The sequence below is a fragment of the Salvelinus sp. IW2-2015 genome, linkage group LG26 (assembly GCF_002910315.2).
Source record: "Salvelinus sp. IW2-2015 linkage group LG26, ASM291031v2, whole genome shotgun sequence".
Taxonomy (NCBI): domain Eukaryota; kingdom Metazoa; phylum Chordata; class Actinopteri; order Salmoniformes; family Salmonidae; genus Salvelinus; species Salvelinus sp. IW2-2015.
In genome coordinates, this window is record NC_036866.1 from 16,869,885 (window position 1) to 16,878,952 (window position 9,068).

The window sequence follows — 9,068 nt, forward strand, 5'->3', positions numbered from 1 at the left end:
ACGGCCTAGGAACAGTGGGTTAACTGCCTTGTTCAGGGGCATAACGACAGATTTATACCTTGCCAGCTTTGGGATTCGATCTAGCAACCTTTCCGTTACTGGCCCAACGCTCTAACCACTAGGCTACCTGCCGCCCCACTAGGCGTGTTATGGTGTGTTCCATTTTTATCTTACTTATTGTTGTTCAGACAGTCTTACAGTAAATATTCAGAGAGACAACCACAAACAACCCCAGTATCTGGTGGTCGATGAACAGTGGGTCATCTATGCCATTAATTGCTGAGGAATGTGACAAAGTCTTGTCTTGACACCAAGTTGCTACCACAACCCTTAATGGGCTTGGCTCCAAAACACACTCACCCTAGACACAGAGAAAATGTTTTGACAGACCGTCCAATGTGAACCATCAGTGCTCATTCACTGAGTAATCTGTTCAGCTTTGTGCAATTTACTCAAGTGCTTCCTTTATTTGGGCAGTTACCGGTTGCTTACAGTCAGAAAGGCTGCAATTTGGGCAGCATGCTCACCAAAAATACAGCTTGTTGCGTTGTGGCCATAAACACAGTGGTGGAAAAAGTACCCAATTGTCATACTTGAGTAAAAGTAAAGATACCTTAAAAGAAAATGACACAAGTAAAAGTCACAGAGTAAAATCCTACTAGATTAAAAGTATCTGGTTTCAAATATACTTAAGTATCAAAAGTAAATGTTATTTCAAAATATATTTAAGCCAGCCATCGGCCATCTCCGTGAGTAGTAGCCTATGGCTTCATCTTCGTCATTAGGTGAGTCAGTGTGCCACTGGAAACTATTTAGTAGCCTACTGTAGCCTATAATAAAAACATATATATATAATGGCCTGGACTATTGTTTGGATTCAAGACCAGATTGATCTCAGCTTGTCAGAGTAGCCTATAAAAAATAACGTCCCGGGCCTATGATCTCTTAATCCTGCCCTGGTGAATACTTATGTAATTTAGATATTTTTGTATTTAATTTTCAATACATTTGCAAACATTTCTAAAAACATGTTTTCACTTTCATGTGGTATTGAGTGTACAGGGGTGAGAAGTAACATTTTTTAATCCATTTTGAATTCAGCCTGTAACAACAAAATGTGGAATAAGTCAAGGGGATGAATACTTTATGAAGGTACTGTAGATGCATTCATGCTGTGACCCTTACTGTAAGTAGAGCAGTGCTACTGGAAAGCTTTGTCATCGGACACTTGCTGCGCCTGAGTGCATAAGGCGCAGCCCCATCCCTCTTCCACAGGAGGAGCTCTTGTGAATGGAATTACTGGGAGGGCAGGTGACCTAATACAGTGTCCTTCACTTTTGCTCACAAGTGTCTGTGATCAACTCAGGAACTGATGCAGTTTCTCCACAACACTTATCCTCTGCTAAAATGTCCACCTATCTGAATCAGAGCCCGTGATTCTTTGTACGTCTGTAATAATGAGGCAAGCTTAGCTGATACATGTAGGCTAATGGTATTCTTGTGTAACCTTGGTAAGTGTTATGGACACCATGCAGTACACTTTGTGTTGAGACTGTACCAGGTCACACTAATTGGCTCCTTAATTTGTTTGACCTCGATGTCAGAATACAGGAGTAAGAACATTTGGTGAGATGGAGAAGATGTGTGTGTGTATAGTACAGTACAGATCTGATGTCCCTCTCAGACCACATACATCAACTTGTTCCCACTGGGCATACGCTGGTTGAATTAACTTTGTTTCCACATCATTTCAATGAAATTATGTTGAACCAATGTGGAATAGATGTTGAATTGATGTCTGTGCTTGTCTTTCACACCCCGAGTTGCATAGCAAGGCTTATGTGGTGGCAGGTACCCTAGCATTTAAGGGGTTGGGCCAGTAATCAAAAGGTTGCTGGTTCAAATTCCCGAGCTGTCTAGGTGATACATCTGCCGATGTGCCTTTGAGCAAGGCACTTAACCCTAATTTCTCCTGTAAGTCGCTCTGGATAAGAGGGTCTGCTAAATGACTCAAATGTAACGAACTACATTGTCTTGTATAGGGGGTCCATTGACCATTTAATTATGTATGTCTCCACCAAAGGAACCGGAAGCCAATTAACATGATGTAAATAAGTACTGTAACTGGTGCTGGAGCCAAACAGCCACTTAGCTAAATGTGTGTGTTTCTATCAGTAACAACATGGAGCCCTCCTGCGCAGACCTAAGTTTAGAAGAACCTTTTGTTGAGAGGCGTTGTTATTGATTGTGTATCCAGTGTCTGCACCATAGGGGTTTGCTTTTGACACTACAGATGAAGGATCGTGATCACCCTGATGCAGGGGAACTTGTCCATTAATTATATTCCACATAATAATTCACATTTCCTGTTGCTGCATGATTATTTTCCTACTGTAGCAAACTGGTTCAAATTAAGATCCTACATCTGTGTATGTTTAGCTATGCCATTGGGACCTATTTTTGATTTTGCGTGTGCAGCTGCATCATGTCTTGTTTTTGGTTATGAGTGTGTAGCCCAGCCTCAGAGCCCTGTTCCCCATTCTGTGCAAGGTGGTGGTGGCTGGACTATGGAGTTGTGTTTTAGTGTAAAATCCTACTGTTCCATGATTCTGAATGAGTTAACTATGATCACCATTTCTATGAGAATTGACCCTGAGTGAAGGACAAGGTGTTTGCTCCATGCACCTGCACGCACAGTAGCAGCTTAAAGGAGATGCACGTGCGTAATCCCAGGGTAGCATGACTGAAATATCCACTTCCTCCTCAAGATGAAACCTGAGAGCGAGTTTCCTGTCCTACAACCTGACTCCTCTGCTCCTCACGTTCAGACAACATCTCTCCCTATCAAAGTTTCAGCAGGGGCCTTGTCAGATCAGCTGGGGCCCAGGTCTGGTCAGCTGTGGACCGGTCAGCATAGCTGTAGTCAAGAGAGAGAACAGGAATCTGTGTTTACAGCAGGGGCTGTGAGCGGGGTTTTCTGTCATTTAACAACCATATTAATAATTTGGAATTGATAGGAGGGCTTATTTTAGGTGTTTAGTGTTGTTTTTAAGGGCCCAATGTCTTTTTATTGTTTTAAGTGTCTAGTGTAGCGTTGTAGCCTATTTTAAAGTGTCCAGTCTATTCTATTAGTTTAAGTGCCTACTGTCTGGTGTGTCTAATTGTTACCTATTCTRCCCCTTTCTTTCTGTCTGTCTGCCTCTGTGTGAAAGAGGATAATTCATGTGAGTCTTCTGGATTCATGTTCTCAATTAAACAATGAAACCTCAACAGCATAACAATTCATCATGTTTTTCTCATGATTGTGTCTGAACTTCCCTCCAGCTCTATCCTGGACCCTGCAAGGAAAACAGTGCACCCAAAAAACACCTGGAGGCAGGAACTAGAAGCAGATACTAAAAGATCTGGCATGGGGTGGAACGAGACTGAAAAGTAAGTCAGTAAAACCTCCCCCCAGCCAATAATTACTGTATTGTGGTAATTACTTACCTCCATTTGGAATGAATGGCAAATGCTTTAAATGATGTATGACAGAAGTATACAGGTGATAGTACTATGTGTGTTACTTTGTAAATACAGTGTCTATGTAACCCAGAGTATACACTTCAATGGACAGTAATCTATTTGATAAAATGTACGCAGAAACACAAACCTGCAACATCACAACAGCAAAATACAACAGACAAGGAGTTAAGTTGATCTAAAGAGTCAAAGCTTTATTAAATCTTCACAGTGCAAATGTAAGTCAATTACACCTTTAGCAATGTACACCCAGATTTCAACACACCTAAAGAAGACAACAACCCAACACCTAACCCCCCAGCCCACACCAGAGGAACATGAAAAAGTTAAGTCCCCTTTCCTGACCGGTGGTAACTTTCCACAGGTTTATTTACTGTCGGACCTTTGCAGTGAGCATAGTCTCACCTGCTGAAATTACATATATAAGACAAAAAAAATCCCTGTGGTTGCCATAGAGAAAGGAAAAAATAGTAGATCTTCTGTATCAATGGTGAATCATTGCCCACCGGGCTCTAACATGAAGCTAAGTCTATCAGTCACTACTCCACTTCTGACCCCTCCAGATGGAAAAATACAGGTGTGCTGTGTCTCAGGAGTGTCCTCCCTCCCATCAACAAAGGAAGCATGGGGGGGACATGGTGTCTGTGCCCCTATGTACTGGTTTGTGTGGCGACGTAAAGGGGGCTCATCCCCAAATGAATCGTAGCTCCCAATGGGGGGGGGGGGGGGGACTCTTAAGGTGCCATTATCATCCAAATCTTTTTATGTTAGGAGTAATACGTCTGCGACGAAAGCAGGAAGGCAGACATCTCCTGTCTGACTTGGTCGGAGAACCGGGTGGTGGAGGAGAAGATGCTTGCTTCCTGAAACACAAAGAGTTTGACCATGAGTCAGAGATATATAAATTGAGGTAATAATTTAACATCTACATCCTCTAAAATATTCAGAACGTGATTTTTTTTCATTCAATTGACAAAACAACTTAGGACCCTACACTCTTAGAAAAAAGGGTTCCAAAAGGGTTATCTGGCTGTCCCCATAGTAGAACCCTTTTTGGTTCCAGGTAGAACCTTTTTTTCTGAGAGTGTATCACCTACCCTGAATATAACACATTTTGACAGTGTTAGATGATATAGTGCATTCGGAAATTATTCAGACCCTTTTAATCCACATTTTGTTACGTTACAGCCTTATTCTAAAATGTATTCAATAAATATTTTTCTTCAATCTACACACAATACCCTATAATGACAAAGATGACATTTTTTTATCATTTTAGCAAATGTATATATATTTTTCAAACAGAAAAACCTTATTTACATAAGTATTCAGACCCTTTGCTAAGAGACTCGAAATTGAGCTRACGTACATCCTGTTTCCATTGATCATCCTTGAGATGTTTCTACAACTTGATTGGAGTCCACCTGTGGTAAATTCAATTGATTGGACATGATCTGGAAAGGCACACACCTGTCTATATAAGCTCCAACAGTTGGACAGTGCATGTCAGAGCAAAAACCAAGCCATACGGTCGAAGGAATTGTCCGTAGAGCTCCGAGACAGAATTGTGTCGAGGCACAGATCTGGGGAAGGACACCAAAACATTTCTGCAGCATTGAAGGGCTCCAAGAACACAGTGGCCTTCATCCTTCTTAAATGGAAGAAGCCTGGAAACACCAAGACTCTTCCTAGAGCGGGCCGCCGGGCCAAACTGAGCAATCAGGGGAGAAGGGCCTTGGTCAGGCAGGTGACTAAGAACCCGATGGTCACTCTGAAGGAGCTCCAGAGATCCTCTGTGGAGATGGGAGAACCTTCCAGAAGGACAACCATCTCTGCAGCACTCCACCAATCAGGCCTTTATGGTAGAGTGGCCAGACGGAAGCCACTTCTCAGTAAAAGGCACATGACTGCCTGCTTGGAGTTTGCCAAAAGGCACTTAAAGACTCTCAGACCATGAGAAACAAGATTTTCTGGTCTTAGGAAACCAAGATTGAACTCTTTGGCCTGAATGCCAAGCGTCGCGTATGACACCTCCCCATCTCAAACACCRCTGGAGAGACCAGAAAATAGCTGTGCAGCAACCCTCCCCATCCAACTTGACAGTGCTTGAGAGGATCTGCAGAGAAGAATGGGAGAAACTCCCCAAATACAGGTGTGCCAAGCTTGTAGAGGACCTGAGGCTGTAATCGCTGCCAAATGTGCTTTAACAAAGTACTGAGTAAAGGGTCTGAATACTTATGTAAATGTGATATTTCAGCTTTTAATTTTTAATAACTTTGCTAAAAATTTGAAAAACCTGTTTCTCCTTTGTCATTATAGGGTATTGTGTGTAGATTGATGAGGGGGGGAAAACAATTTAATACATTTTAGTATAAGGCTGTAACGTAACAAAATGTGGAGAAAGTCAAGGGATCTGAATACTTTCCGAATGCACTGTATATGCTACCTACACACACAGGGCTTGAAGAGAAATAAGACTGATAACAGTGCATCCAGAGAGATGTTGCAGGGTAGTACAGCAGTGGGAATTGGCCTCACCTCTTGTTGGCTGCAGCAGCAGCCTCATAACGCATCACACACAGCATTCTGTAGATCTGACGTAGGGTCAACTTAGGGGTATTGCATGCCAGACGCGGGTGGGGGTCATTACGAGGGCCGCGGTAGGCGATGAGGGACATGTAACCACACTTGGGGCCCTTCCCAAAGAGTTGGAGAGGCTGATGGAGAGTGCTGTTTCCATAACAGGAAGCAAACTGGAGGAGACATGGGGACAGAAAAATACAGGTTTTTGCTAAGCATTCTGAAGCAACACAATGTTAAGTCTATTTTGTGAATTTTAGTGCCAAAATAAAAACAAATTAGGACCCTAATCATTCAAAACTTGTTTTCAAAAGCACAAAAATATAAAAAGTTCTGTTCATTTTAGTTTTACACAGTGAACACTGTTTCATTAATTTCCTCATTTTCACACAAGGCAAACTATTTTGTCTCTGTCCAGAATTTCAGTTGAAAAGTTGAGAAAAAAATCCTCTCCATCAATCCTCTCCATCCTCTCCACCAGAAACCCAAGCCCAGCACATACACACAGACTGGATCCTTCTTTCTACCTCACAGTGAGACTCCAGACAAACAGATTATTTTACTTGACACCTGATCTTCATGGAGAACATTGGCTGAACATCCTCACTCTGACTACCAGACAACCTAGTCTGCTACAGACACACAGCTGAACTGAAGCCCCTCCATGGGTACAGTGAGACATAGGAGTTTATCAACCGAGGCTCCTGTCCAACATTTCGTATTTTTCCCTTTGTCTACTTAACATAATAACCATAATTTCATAAAAACTTTTCTGCTGATCCAGTTCTGTTGAGGATCGTTCATAAATTCCCCACATTTTCACAAACCACTATTATGACCCAAACACATAAATAAATACTCACAGGCACTACAGTTGCCATGGACTGAGATGGAGAGATGGAGAGACTGCTTGATCTGTTCAAAGTGCTGAAGTTCAGGTGGGAGAGTAACTATGAGCCACTCTGTGGACATGCCACCTTCTTATAGCTTTCTGAGACAGTGATGCTGAATAGGGCAGGGCCAGTTACATTCCAGTCAATACAAAACAGACCTGCCCACTTCTGACATCACCCAGTGCTCTTTATGCACCCACACTCCACACACAGAACACAGCAAAGAGGATGTCTCGTGTTTCAGAAAATCAGCACCACAAAGCTTTTAATTATTAAGAAGGCTTTTGTCCCTGGGGGTAAATTTAGAAGCAGAGGGGTGTGAATTGAAGTGTAATTCTGGGAATGATGAGGGAGAAGCTTAGTAGCAGGTGCGATTTGTGTCATACTTTAATTGTTTGAATGGGCCCCTGGCACTCATTCTTGACTTAGACCACATTAGAAGACTCTTTCATTACTCTGTGACCAGGGGTGCGATTCCACTGAGCATAAAGGTGAGCCTCTGTATATACAATGCTTCTTCATTCACAGTCTTTTTAGCCCAGCAAGTGAGTTTATGAGCTGGAGTAACAAGGGACTCTGGCATTGGCTTACATTACATAGGCACTGCACTGAAAGCTGGAAAGTCCCACCTATTTCATTGGCTGAGAGACCTGTCAATTTAACTAGGCAAGTCAGTTAAGAACAAATTCTTATTTCACAATGACGGCCTACTCCAATGATACTGGACCAATTGTGCGCCGCCCTATGGGACTCCCAATCACGGCCGGATGTGATAATGCCTGGATTCAAACCAGGGACTGTAGTGACGCCTCTTGCACTGAGATGCAGTGCATTAGACCACTGCGCCACTCGGGAGCTCTGGAGTAAAAGGTTAATGATGCAGAATTAAAATCACTGGCAAACAGAAAATGTATGTCTTCCTGTTTGTTTATAGCCTTGTACAGTTCATTAAAACCTCTTAAGGATCCACCACTTTTGGCCCCTTTTGGACAGTGCAGTTAGATTAACAAGAATTTAAGCTTTCTGCCAATGTCAGATATGTCTATGTTCTGGGAAATGTTCTTGTTAATTACAACCTCATGCTAATCGCATTAGCCTATGTTAGCTCAACTGTCCCGTGGGGGACACACCGATCCTATATCTGTATAGACCAGCTTATAATAATTGTATTTTGCCCCAAATTTGGCAGGTGAAAAGAAACAGGGGAACCCAGGAACACTTGGAGGAGAGCTATCCAGGCAGGAATGACTATGTGCGGCCTCAGCTGATGTGACCTGGAAACACTTTCCACAAACCGAGTGAGATGGAGGACATTTGTCATTTACCTATGCTCGGAGATGATGTTGAATTAATGAGTTGAATCCTATTTGATTCCAGTCTTATAGTATGAAGCTCAATTACAGACATAGTCTGATAATTTGCCGACAAATTTAGTATTTTTTAAACCTCCCATTTGGGTTGGATATGTCAATGTGTAGTTTAGACATCCATAATCTATGAGCAAAATTACTGTCTTACCTCAATTAGCCATGCAATCCATAGTTTGAAAGTGACCGTTTTCTTGAAGCTGTGTCTCGTCATTTCCCCTACACCCCCCCCCCCCCACGTGGGGCTCAGTGGACACAGCAGAGAGAGCAAGAGAGCAATGACTTGGTGCACATATCTATACATGTGATGTAATAGCAATTTTTGGGGACACCTTTTCGCTCGTGAGTACTACTTTCAGAACTACTGGCTAAAAAGTACACAAGTACCAGAGACTCTCTTAAGTAATGGAAAAATCCTCCAAGAAGATTCCTGGTTAATTTTCATCCTAATGAATGGCTGGTTAATTTCCATACCAATGCATGGTACTGTACAGATGTAGGATCTTAATTCGAGCCAGTTTGCTACAGCAGGAAAAGAATCCTGCAGCAACAGCAAATGTGAATTATTATGCAGATTATAAGTAATGGACATTTTTGTAGGGGTTAATACATTTCTCGTTAGGGCAAATCAAGTCTGACATTCTAAAGTAGAAATTACAAACTTTAAAATTATTTTTAAACCTAGAATACACTACAAGTTTGCATT